General features: G+C 39.7%; 1 long non-coding RNA gene across 1 annotated transcript; it reads right to left on the reverse strand.

Moving 5' to 3' along the window:
* Positions 1–9,510: 9,510 nt before the first annotated feature.
* Positions 9,511–13,287, reverse strand: LOC117815668. Its single transcript, XR_004631834.1, has 3 exons — positions 13,128–13,287; positions 10,045–10,095; positions 9,511–9,888 (listed from the first exon to the last, which is right to left on the reverse strand). It is a non-coding gene; the product is annotated as an uncharacterized LOC117815668 (long non-coding RNA).
* Between the last annotated feature and the right edge of the window lie 635 nt (positions 13,288–13,922).

Raw genomic sequence — 13,922 nt, forward strand, 5'->3', positions numbered from 1 at the left:
TATATGCTCTAGTATTTCTTAACACATAGCATTTTATAAAGACTACCAAACCCTTCTCATGAACACTGTCTAACACTAGAACACTAGAATAAAAGTTAAGAATCACATGTGCTTCAGAACAGTGTCTTTATATAACCATCAGGTGGCGCTATTGTATTGATACAAGCCATCTGACAATCATCATGGGACAATGCATTAGATTCAGAACCCATATATCTCAAAATTCTGAAGCAAACCAGACTGCAATACATTTTAAACTGCACTGTGATTTATTATACACTATAATTTATATTACTGTGATATCTGTAAAATAAAAAGGTGGGATATAGCTCAGTAATAATCTGAAGAGGGCTGTTGACTCTGTTTGCTCAGTTTTCCTGTGTATAGAACATTTTTACCTCATTTCAGTAAAAAACATGTGATACTAGAACTGTATATAGATATACTGTATGCATTTTTGCCTGTATCCCCCACTTTGACATTGCACAGTATGTGTTCCATTCTAATATGCAGTATTTCAAAAACATAATATTGAAAGCCAGCTACAGTGAGTAAGGGACACCAACTAATAACAGTGCTGAAAAAATAGACATGTTTAAGGTGCTAATGGAGTTCAAGAGAAACCTCACAGGTATTTTGAATCTGAATGTAGGATCCATCAACACATTTAGCCACTGCTTGATTGCAAGAGCTCGTCATCTTCCAATACATAAGCAATTGTTCTGTTGAATGCAAATAAGATCAAATCAACCGTATTAATGTAGCACTTTACACACAACACAGTTGGTTCAATCTGCTATACACCAACCACACAGAGGGGAAAAAAAGCAGAGAGAGAGAGACCGAGCAGTGAAAAAACAATAGAGTTACATTCACAGTAACAATCACACCAAGCACAACAAGATTGCAATGACCACAATCAAAGCAATAGCGTGATAGTAGATATTATTGTGTGCTTCAACAGTTATTTTTACCAAGTATACTAGTTGAATAAGAGGCGCTGAATTTAAGTGCTGATACAGAGTATAACAGCACTCAGACTAAGAACTATGTGTAGTACTCTACCCAAGGTTTTCAAAATTATTAAGTCAACAGCAGAAGGGAGCGTGGCTATAGCCCATGTACTTTTTGTAAGCTCCTGGCAATTTTCAGACAGATTCCTCTACATTATCCTTTGAAAAGCATTTGTATACGGCAATAGTAGCAAAGACTGTGCAGTGTGAATAGCACCAGCCATGCAGCTCAAAAGGTCAAATAACACAACTAAATCAGACTTGCTCCCGGTCGAAGAGGATGTCGAGATGAGCGCTAACAGTGATATTAGCAACTCTGCTAGCTCGTCAGGTAAGAGCCCTGTCCAAAACGAGGAAAAGTCTAATCCTGATGACATTCAAAGTTTGGATGTAATCCAAAAACTGGACTTGATGAGAAGTGACTTTGTCTCTAAAATAGATAGAGTCCTGGAGACATTCAGAGCTGTCAAAAGATGTATACGCGACTTTTCGGGTCGCTTGGATGATGCTGAAGAGCGTATTAGTAACTTAACAGCAGAAGATCTTATATGGATCAAATTTGCACCTCAGAATCAAACAGAACACCAAAGCTACTGTTACCAGACTCTTAATCAATTGCATGCAATCACTGGTTGCATGCAATTGTCACACGAGGTAAGTGAACAGTAGGCTAGCTGGTCTATTGTTATCTACGGGCAAGCACGAAGCAGCAACAGTGACATTGTGGGACAAGCCTTGTCTGAATGAATAATGAACTTGAAATATACGTACATTTATAATGATCTGTAATTTCACATTTCTATGTTGTGTATAAGTAATTTTATGCTTAACATGTTGCTGGTGCACCTATTGTCAGCACCTTGCCTCCCTATTTGTGCCTATGAACAATTCAAAGCCATGCTAATATTCAGTACAACAGCCCCCCAGTATCTTTATATTTTAACAACGCAACTATAAACTCCATCTTTTCCAGCTTTGTTAATCTTCATCTTACAATATTGATGTATCTAGGTATTTGATTATGTCGCTCGAAAGCATGACAAAGAAGTTATCTGACTTCTTGGTCAAATCAAAGTCAGTCTTGCGTTCTTGTTTCGCTCCAGGCTCCAGCGCACTAACCACAGAGAGTAGTAGGAGCAGAGGGAGGAGTAGGAGGAGGAGGTGAGCATATAGGCAGATGGGAATTAGTGGTCCCAGTAAACACCTGGAGCCAGAGGGGAAACAAGATCATCTTATTCACATGCAAGTCTTGTTTCTCAGAACGTACCACATGCTGCTGCTAAAATCCACTGCTTTTCATCCACTTCACACTAAGAAGATAGGTACGGTAGGCTTCACCTTAATTCCTGCTCTGGCTGTGAATGCGGCTTTTCTCCCTCTGAAGCCATTCAGGCTTTACTTTGAACATGAACACATTATGTAATTTGCTACAACGGGGAGAAAATGCCTCTGAAAAACGTGCATGTTTCTCCAGCGTGAGATCATTATACACACTACGGGCTTCACAACAAAAGAAGCCTTTCATTTCAAACTGCAGGGTAGATGCCGATTTCCTAAAAGCTCTTGATTGAAAAAGGCACAGCTGAGGAGCGGGAGAGGAGCCATGAATGGAGACAGTGGATTCTCACTTCCACCGCTCTCCAGCTGTGAGCTCGATTGCTGCCTGGCCTTGAAGCGGGGGAAGAGGGCCGTCCCTGCATAAGACACAGTGCTGTCACTCCTATGTGTGTATGGTTTTGAGAGGTTCCTTCTCAAAAGGCCAGATGAAAATAAGCGTGATTTCGCTGCATACTTTCTGCACACATGCCCCAGTTTGCACTAATTGCCATCGTTGGCATTCCTCGCCATCTGGTTTCATCTCCTGAACATGAGACCATTGACAGAAGCTTCATAGCTGATAAGGAGTCATTAACTGTTGTTAGGGAGGCAATGCAGAGCAGATGTCAACTCAGTGCATATCAATATGGTCAATACATTAACCTAATTACTTATGTAACGGGGAGCCTTTCCCTGCTTGATCACCAACGTGCACACACACCACACACACACACATACACACACACACACATATACAGTACATGCACTGGAAGATGACAGAGTGGGAGGCGTGCATGTCATATACCTTAGCATTAAGTTAGCATTGGCATCCAACATGACAGATTCCCCGTCTGGGTCACTTAGCACTGATGTCTTGCAGAAAGGTTTCGCCTGTCTGCCTGCCTCTCCTTCACTGGCCCCTTCATTCTGCTCTGTTTCTTCACATGCCCCGTCTCCTTCGTCAAGACGCTGCCACTATTATATAAGAGTTATGCAAAACTGTCTAATGCTGGCAAACAATGACACATTTTGCGCTCTAAGATGATATGCTGAGCAGTAATAATATACATTTACATACCCAGTGATTCATCATTCAGAACCAATAAAGTTGTCACCGCAGGGAAACTGTGTGGGGTAGAGTCATTTTCGTGTATCACTTCATGCACAATCACTATCACTCCTCTTTAGATGAACTGAAAATGTAATTTGACTATAATTTGTTTTACAAACAGATGCTGACAGCGGAAAATTACAATGTTTAAAGAATTCTGCAACTTGCAATAACATCCCTGCCCTTTCTCTTATGACCTGACTGCTGATTGAGTAATTGTAAGCTCAAAAACGGCGCAGTTTCACTTGATTTAGACTTTATTCTAAATTCTTGTGGACGGTAGTTACAATATATGAATGAAGATCTGGAGCTAGATTCTTTTTTTGTATTCATCTTTTATCATAGACTACAATAATGACCTGTTTTCATCGTCTTGTCTAATGCCTCACTTTAGCACGTGAGGTCTACAGGCTTCTGTTTGACATGAGCTCATCCATGTTAAGTCCAGCAAACTGCTAAAAGAACAAATAACGTTGAGTAGTGAAGGTATGGAAAGTGACATGATAGTTCTTCTACTTAATATTCAGAGATTTGTTTGAATGTGTCGTTCTTTCATCAAAGACTTGTAACATAGGATGCTGTCAGGCATTGTGATTGGTGGTGTTTGCATGGATATTTGGGGGATACAGTTAAATGAATGTTGCATGGATCTCCTTTCAACTTTTTTGGAATAAAAGATTTCTAGTTCTTTGCGATGTTTAGAGCTGCAAATAATAAACTCATTCCTTGTCTTGCTGAGATTTTGAAAAGAAGACCGCTACTCCTAACTCCAAAGGCAGGCTAAATAAGTGATCTAAAAGTGAAACCAGGACCATCAGCCAGTTAGTCTAGCCAGGTAGAAATACCTCAAGCAGAGGGGAAACGCTAGCCTGGTAAACAAACCTGTGCCTCTAAGGAACAGGTTCTAAGGTTGATTAACCATTATATCAAGAAAGATCTATACAAAACCAAGGTGCCTGCAATGCTGATAGATGTTGATTCTCTAGGAAGTAACTTTTGCATATCACTGTTGCCTTTGTTGTAGGAAAGATACAATCTAAATATCAAAATAATAATACTTTGTATACATTTCAGTGGAATATAGCCATTTTTCAGGGCCTTATTGTGCACACTATTTTGCTTATTTCACCACACAAACATTTTTTACAACCTCAAAAAGCGTTTCAGTTTGCTTGTTTGCAAATTATGTCAAGTTAACCATGTCAATATTCACATTTGTGGTGCTGGAACTGGTATTATTTGGTCCTTTGGCTTTAACATTGACTAAAATAATGTTGCAATTGTCTACTCTCTATTTATGCCACTGTAGTTTTAGTATGCTTAGTATGTCTTACTATAAGTTTCAATGTAACCCAGTTCAGTCAGGGCCACTAGTCAACGAAAGTTACATATCTGCATGCAATATGTTATCTTGGGCATACCGCCCAAGTTCTGTGGTTCTGTGCTGAGAGCACCCTGCCCTTCCACATGCGTACGTGGAATGATAAATGGACTTGTACTTATATAGCGCTTTTGTAGTCTTTCTTTCTGATCAATCAAAGTGCTTTTTACACTACTTGTCAGATTCACCCATTCACACCACATTCACTCACTGATGGTAAGGGCTGCTATATAGTGAGAGACCATCAGTATTAGCTTATCTCATTCATACATATTCACACATGGCTGACAACAGAGGGAGCAATTTGGGGTTCAGTGTCTTGCCCCAGGACACTTCGGCATGTGACTACATTGATAGACGACAGACTACGTTCTGGGCCACAGCCTGAGAAGGGGAGGGCACACCTCCCCTCTTTTTCCTGTGCATACTTGAAAAGCCAAGGCAGGGAGAGCAGCAGCAAAGACCCCCAGGGTGCAGAACAGAGCAGGCACCAGGCACAAACATATGATACAGGTAGAAACAGACACAACATAAAAAGAAGGAGCTAGAGTGGAGACAGGTTACAAAGCAGTCTATGGAGGAAGCAGTAAGAGAATGCAGACTAAAGAAGTTTAAATAAAAGTGAGAACATTTGCCAGTTGGATGCTTAGAAGGTAATCGTCTTAGCTGACAGCTGAGTCTGACTTTGTGGCCTGCCTGAATTAACGCTAAGCATCGTATGTGTGATTTCATTAATTTTCTACCTCTCTTTTTATAAGTTGACCTGAGACACAGCCATCACCAAAGTCCAACATCCAAAGATCACCATGACAACAGCTGCAGGTGTGTGGGCCTATTAGGTCATCTTGATTTTTTTTTTAAATTCTCCTTCAGCTGAACCCAGCAGCTCTCCTCAGACTATCCATCTGAAAGTCTGAGTCACCCACTGAACTGAAGAAATGCCAAGATGAGCAGACATAGGGGAAGCCCGGGTCTCTCCTTCCGCTGCGGGGAATCACTCCTCATTAAATGAAGACTCGGTTTGTTGGGTCACCTCCATTCAGGCGGCCTGCTTGTTGGTGCGTGGCTGTGAGGGATTTGAACAGAGGCGGCTTGATTAACATGATGAGAGGAGCACTGATGTGTCACAGTGGGGAGACATGTAGTGTTTCGAAGTGAATGCTAACTTGCCTTTTGGAATTAAAGGGAGTTCATATTCATCTAGAAAGGCAACGTTGTTGTAGTAATGCACATAATATTGTAGCCAGAGGGCTTTATTGGGTATACTTACTAATCTGCAGTCATGTGTGCTGCACAATCCATGCAATCCACTGTATATAAGGCAGCAGTTTGGGAAAGACCCCCTCTTTCAACATGCCTACAATGTTAACATGAACAATTTCAGTCCAGCATTATATAAAGGTAAAACCGTAGAATGAATGTGATATAAAAAACGAATCAGTTATGATGATTTTCAATGAGACGTTTTTTGTGTGTCTTCATATTTTACATCATTACCTACAGTTCTATTAGATCTATATCAGTTGCATTGAATTCCCCATACATCTGTTTGCTAAGTCCTGTTTCTTCTTTGAATTATAATAGCCAGTAGAAGTTATTTATGAAAATAACTATCATCAGGTATCTCCCTGCTGTGGTCCTTTTTTTTATCTCATTTCATTCTTCACAGTGTAAACCACAGGGTCAGCTCTCACAACGTTTACATGTGACCCATTAGAAACAGCTCCTCCGTATATTGCTGCTCATTTCCCGAAGTGGCGCCTCAGTGACACCGAGGGAAGAGAACAAACATATCATGCTGGCCCAGAGGATGCCTCGCTATTCTCACAACCTCTTCAACCCACTCAAACCACCCTGATAAATCCACAACCATAAATGAGCAGATACAGGAAGAGAGAGAGAAAAACTGAAGAGTGTGGGCGTTTCCAGCTGTTTTATGTCTAAGGTGTTTAGTTGACAGTTTGGAGGATGGTTACTATTGCTGGTATGCGATAATTACCTGAGTGGCATCTTGTCAGACAGCTAATTATAAGATGTACTCGTCTTTGTGTGTACATTATCACAGGACCGGTTTTATTTAGGACAGCAGTGTGAGAGGTGTTACTTTGTTACACACAAATTTGACAACATTTTGACTACTGGTAAAGCTGGTGGTGTTAAAAATGTTGTTTGTAAACACACATTTGCTGTGATAATGACACATTTAGTTAGAGATAACAGTGAACAGGTGCTTACACAAATTGGAATTCTGACAGAGTGAGCATGACCTCAACACAAAGCAAGAATTTAACACCAGGTAATATTTGATGACATGCATATAAAGATAACATGTCCAGTCATTGAATCACTGTCATGTCTCAGAGTGTGCCCCGGTGTCAGCTATTTGCTTTTAATCCATTTTTTAGCCATCGTCGTCTTTCCTGCCCCTGTGTGTTTCCCTCCTGTGATTTTCTGCCTTACTGTAATCGCTGTCACCTGCATCTGATTAACTTCACCTCCAAAGAGTATTTAGTCCTTACTTACCACCTGGTTTGTATGGCAGGATAAGAATCAGTGTGTCCCTTTCCATTAATGTCAAATGCAGAGTAGCAAAAATAATACCAGATGGCCTATTATATGTGGTCACATTTTTTAGTTTGCAAGCCAGGTTTGTTGACTATTCTGATCAATAAACCTTTGCCTAGAGTGCCAGAGGAAGATATGGCAAATCATTTGAGCTTTTCAAAATTTACACTAACAATTCAACTGAAAGAAGGAGGGGAGGTGGACTTCCATTCTCTCAAAATAAGTATCTTAGCTACTATCATTCCAAGCATTAGAGATTGATGTACTGAAGTAAACAGACCTTTAGTTGACTGTGAGCAGACAAAGATTGCCAGCCCAGGTTCTGGTACGGAAAGTTTTTTGTCTGCCTTTGAATATCAGTCAAATATTTTGAACAGAAACCAGTTCATGTCCAACAAAACCATGGGGGTTGGGACGTGTCCTCAGACACTTTGCATCTATCACACAAATGCGAGACAGTAGAGTAGAATTTGTGCAGCCTAAATTTGGAATAGCGCAAATGGTGGACAGCTTCAAACTGGATCAGCTGATATGTTATGTTGGAAGAGTCATCCCACAGACAAGTTAATACATAATTCCTCATTCTGAGAAACCCTGATCTTGCCACAAATTCATTCATTCATTCTGTTTGCTAAATTTCTGAATGCACCTGTTAACCAAACCTGCTTCTACAAGTAAGGATTTGAAGATGTATTGCATCTGTTTAAAATATTTTTATCTTAGGCTGCAGCTCCTCTGTGAGTATACTGTTTAAATGAAATAAATGCATATTAATGAAAACATTTCTGTCTGCTTTCACAGTGAACAGTGCTGAAAAATTGGCCCTTGGTTAAACCAAATTTGTGACCCAGCTTTATGGTAAAGTAGCACAACTATACATAAACATTGCTTTAGACTGCAAGGATTCATGGCAGATGAACCAAAACAGGCCACAATATTGACTTGATGTCTAAATGATCTGCATTCTCTCTGCATGCTGTCAAATGCATCGACCATAATAAGCTTCTCACGACCCGATGAGTTCATGTCTGTTCGATTTCCTACTTTTTTTTAATTGAACCTTAAGGCCTTGTGGAGACATGATTAAGTCTGCAGTAGAAGTATGCTGCCCCTGATTGGGGTAGAAAGAGGACTCTGTATCAGACTCTATCAAATCCTACCTTCCACCCTCTCTCTTTTTCCCTTTCCCTTTCCCTTTCTCTCTATCTCTCTCTCTCTCTCTCTCTCTCTCTCTCTCTCTCTCTCTCTCTCTCTCTCTCTCTCTCTCTCTCTGAGGCCATTAGGAAGTATGTTTCTCTCTCTCATCATTAGATTACCTCCCCAGGTCTGCCAGAGTCTGCAGGAAGATCATACTCATTACCCAGCCTGCTCTACTTAACTGAGCACGCAAAAGCCCTGCTTTCACCTTGTAATTGAAGTCAGACGGGCTCATCAGGGCAGGAGGCAACAGCGAGATATGGAAGTGCTGCTGCCAATATTGCCTGATATTGGTGTCCTTTACCTCCCTGATTACACAGACGGGTTTAGAGTGCACGCTTGGCAGAGGCGATGTTCCTGGGGACATATTAGGCACATTAGTTCCTACGGCTTCTGTCTCTGTAGTGCAGTACTGTGCAAGGGATTTGGTACATAGTTGTCCTGATGGCAAACAGAGACATTTTGGATAATAGAGTTCTTAATAGAATGGATGCATAACACTCCGCCATATTTCTGTCACAGTGGTGGTTTTAGTTCCTTTTCATAAACAACTCTGTCTGTTGGTCCCAGTGGTGCGCAAATTGAATGCGCACCGGCGTCCCCGGGACAACAAACAGGAAAAACAACCTTTATATCAACAAGGATTCAATCATTTATGTAATCAGGCAGGAAATAACAAGAGCTCATTGTCGACAAAGGAAATTATCCAGCTCATAAGAAGATGAAAAACAGCATCCTGTACATTCATAAGGCTCGATACTTATTGCACGATCTATTCATTGTGTTTGATGCTTTGGATGTAAAATGGTGCAAAGTGTATCTTGTGGCTTGTTTTTGTGCTGCTGACAGTGTGGGAGTGGATTTCCCTTAAAAAAAAACACAAGATAGGCTGTGTACATCTTACAAAACTCCTTTGTATTTCTGGTTCTTGAGCAAGTTAGTAATGAAAAGTAAGCAGAAATTCCAAAAATGCTTAAAGTGTTTTTTTTTTTTCTTATGGGACAGATGAGTAATAACACACTCTGGTTCGAAATGATTTGGCTCTCCTGAATGTCAAACAGCAGTGTAGGACAAGCAGTCATTGCATGAGTGATTTAAGAAGGGAGATTTTCTGAGAAAATCATGACAAAGATTGTGTGATTTTTCTTTAAATCTGCCTTCAAATAGCTCATACACTTCTAAAGCCACCCTTCTGGATCAGCAGGATGGCTGGAGAGAGACTTGCAGCGGTTTGAAGAAGATGAAGGCCAACACTCTGGGCTGTTTCGTCCTTTATAACGAGGATATTTCTCCAGAGAGGCATTCTGGGAATAGGAGAAGGTAAGTTAGTTTGACACTTCACTGCCTACAATAAGCTCCTAACAACACAATATTCAAAACCAGGAAAATAAACCAATTTTTGTTTTCATGTTTTTGTATCTGGTCTTTTTTTAAAATGCCAATGACTCAAATACACTCACCAGCTGTCTCGCCATGGACCTGAGGACGCCCTCCACATCTGCAACCCACATCTGAGTGTGTGTATGAGAGAGAGAGAGAGAGAGAGAGAGAGAGAGAGAGAGAGAGAGAGAGAGAGAGAGAGAGAGAGAGAGAGAGGCAAAGGTACAAATGAAGTATTTCATCGTTTAGGGGTGAAATGGGGATGGGGGTATTGCACAACCGGCACCCTTTGATCACAGCAGACCGACAACAGTGTGGATTCATAGATGTTTGGAGGACACATTTTGAGTAAAAAAACTCCAGGAAGCACTTAAACTTGCTGCACTTCTAACAGACATTTTACTTTTCATGTTTTTCATTGATCAGCGAGAAGCAGTACACAATCTGGCAGATATTTTTCCTTTTTCTGTTTCATAACATCAAACAGTGACTGTCTAATGCATCTGTCAGAAAAAACCCTCGAAGGCCTTGAAAAGTATTTTCTCCAGGAACATTTTATGATGAGATGTGGATGTAGACATTAAGACTCTATTGTCAGCTAAATACTTTGTCATTTTACAGACAATGTCCTAAAGTAGAAGGTCTGAAAGTAGATTGACACAATTGCCTTTTTAGAGGCTGTAACACTATTTGTGTTTTTGGTTCGAAGAGTCGTTGTCACAGTGAATTACATCTGTGAGAATGATCAGGAATAGAATAGTGGATTTTTCCTCAGAAGATATGACCAGTATTTTTTTCTTTTTTGGGGATTCATTTTTATTTATTTATTTTTCACTGTTACCAAGAAACGTATAGCTTGTAGATGGAAACCTCCCCATTCACTGTCTGTACAGAATTGGCTGTTGGATCTTATCGATGTTGCCAGCATGGAATGTTGGGCAGCAGAAATACATCATGCTGAAACCAATAATGTGACAAGTTGCTTTGATACTCTGAAGTCTTTGCTATGAACAAGTTTTTGTCCATTCGCAGGGTCCTTGGGGTGGTGTCGGTTTGGAGGGTATTCATGGGGGTGAGGCGTTTGTTCTCTTTCTTTCTTCTCTTTTTAGTTTTGTTTACCTATGTTTGTAAATTGTGCCATGGTGTTCCAACAATTGAATCTCTGTTTGCATGTATTTATTTATTTATTATTTTTTGCTCTCTATTTACCTATCTCTTATCTGACATCGGCAATGGACATGATCCCTCTCTCCTGTACTTCTTCTGTTATTTGTGTATCTTTAATTTTGTTTTCTTTATTTTGGATAACTATAATAATTTAATTAAAAACATTTTCTTTAAATGACCAGTATTTTTAACGGTCATTGTTTGGAACAAGGTATTTTCTCCTTTGTATTCATAGAAAAAGCAACATTTGACAATAACTCCAGTGACAATTGGTGGATAGTTCGACTTTGAGGGTTTGTTTTATCATTTTTTAAGAGCACAGTAAATATAGACACATGAACACAGTACCAATTGAGTTTTTAGAGGGATACCTTAAGTTTAAAACCAAAATAGCATTGAGAGATTTTAAGAAAATTCTTGAGTTTTCACATTTCCTTTAAAAGCTTGTTTTTATATGTGGAGAAAAAGTTTTTCAAAGTGATGTAATAGCAATTATGACTTTGTGTTTATTGGAGAGCACACAGGATAGAAAAGCCATCTCATGAATGACATGACAGCTATCTGTCACATGTGGATAGATAATTATTTATTCATTTCAGGTAATTGCTTTATAGATCATTTTAAAATTATCACGCAGCTGGAGAGGGACCCTCATTGACAGGCAGTTTTTCCTTTTTTAAATTTACTCAGAGTGCAGCATTGTGTGACGGTTCTTGATGTAAAACATCTGCATTAATGAATTCATTAAGCTGGCAATTAAGCACAGAATTCAATGTTTGTGTAATAAAAGAACATTCAAAAGCGTTAGAAGGATGCATTTTATAGCTTCATGAGCTTGATGACTCCCCTGCTGATAGAAACACTGATGCCAAAATAAATTGTCTTAGTGCATTTAACTTGAAATATAGTGTTTGTAGTAAGGAAAAGCTAGAGCAAGCAGAAAACACTATTAAGACATGACGTCCTGCACGCTACAAAGACTCAGTTCAGAATATTCTGCCTTTGTAAGTTAAACTTTGGTACATTTATTTATGCAGTTAAGACGCTGCACTTTTGTACAATGGGAGGGAGTGGAAATGCATTGTCAATCTTTTTATATGATCAATGATGAAGTCATTAAACCAGTGAGACTAAAGGAAAAAAATTCAACAATAGATTGCTCAAAGTTATCAGTTCTTCAACTTATGTAAAACATAAGACTATGGAAAAGGAGATGCACAACAGTAAGGAGTGTTGACATTGATCAAATTATTATACAGTGTCTATAGACACATAAATAGAATAGATACCTTTATATCACCAGATGACATGTCTAGCTGACTTAGTATTGATTTTGCAGGGGAAAGACAACACAGCAGCTCAGAAAAACAGTTCCAAGAAAACCTGAGCATCCAATTTTCTTACTACTGAGTGTTAAGACTATGGCTGTTTTCGAAACCGCCTACTATACTAGTAGTACGTACTGATTTGGCAAAAATGTAGTATGTAATATGCAGTATGTGAACAAGAGCAAAATCTGCAGTATGCCAAAACTCCCTGGATGTCGTTCTGATTCGGGAACATTTCTCAGTATGCAGCAGACCTGTCTCCTTCACGTACTGTTTCTCACAATGCAAAGCGGTAATGTTCCACTTTTTCTTTTTTGACAGGGGGCACTTTGTTTTTAGATGCTGTGAAAGTTATTTAATTCCATATAACCCACTTCTTAATGTTTTAAAATCATAAGTTGATGCTAAAGAAGCAGTTTCACTATCAGCTTGGCTGTTGTTTACTTCCGCTTTCCGAAACCGGAAATCCAGCAAAGCCTGACCCAGCATACTGTGAAACAGATCAAAAAGAACAGTCATACTATATACTACCCTCAAATGCAGTTTGTAGTATGCATTACATACCGCATACTACATCCTTAGGTAGTATGTAGCAGGCGGTTTCGAAACAGCCAATGAGAACCAAAAACAAGCAGGACAGAGCTGTTTCAGAGGTCAGACAGGCTTACTCTGTGGCTTTGTCTCTTCTCTATGCTCCACTCTCTCACGTCCCTCCAGTGCTCTGGCAAACCTGCATCAGTCGCCTGGCTGTCTCCCCTCGCAGCCATGATGAAGTCCCCCTCGTCGCTGTGTGTCGCCAAGCCAGGGAGCCAGGTCACTGCACTGACCCTGTCCTCCCCCTCATGTGTCCAATACAATGTCCCACAATGAAATTCAATTCTGGAAACTGATACTCTTCAACACAGTGCCAAACTGTGGGAGGTGACCCTTTGCAGGTAGAAACATTTCTGCTTCCAGATTCTGTATATGATGGCTCTGTAAATGTTGTGTTCCACTGCATTCACACTAACAGCCCAACAAAAGATTACAAAATACACATATGCATTAAATGATAGATTACCTTTTATTACAGTGTTTTGAATACATGGAAAATGGCATTGTGTTGTAAACAAAGGTTGCCTGTGTGGAGTGCGAAGGGTGGTTAATAATTGATAATTGAGTTAGATCTTTCTATGCTGTTTGATGCTGCAGGTTTTCAATCAATCCATGGTGAGATAAAGCACATTAATGTTTTAGACAGTGTGGTTTCACTGTTACATAAGCTTGATGTACCTCTGTCATTATCAGTGTTTATGTAGACCAAAAAAAAGTAACATGCCTTGTCACTTAGAACTACTTGAACACTACATTTAATGAACGGATTTTGTTATAGGCACTGTGAGGATTTAACTAATTTTAATATATTGTCACTGTTATACTGATGTCCCTTCATGGGAAAGTTTAGTTTTTTATGGAGGGGGCTG

Source organism: Notolabrus celidotus, chromosome 7 (genome assembly GCF_009762535.1).
Source record: "Notolabrus celidotus isolate fNotCel1 chromosome 7, fNotCel1.pri, whole genome shotgun sequence".
In the NCBI taxonomy this organism is placed as follows: Eukaryota; Metazoa; Chordata; class Actinopteri; order Labriformes; family Labridae; genus Notolabrus; species Notolabrus celidotus.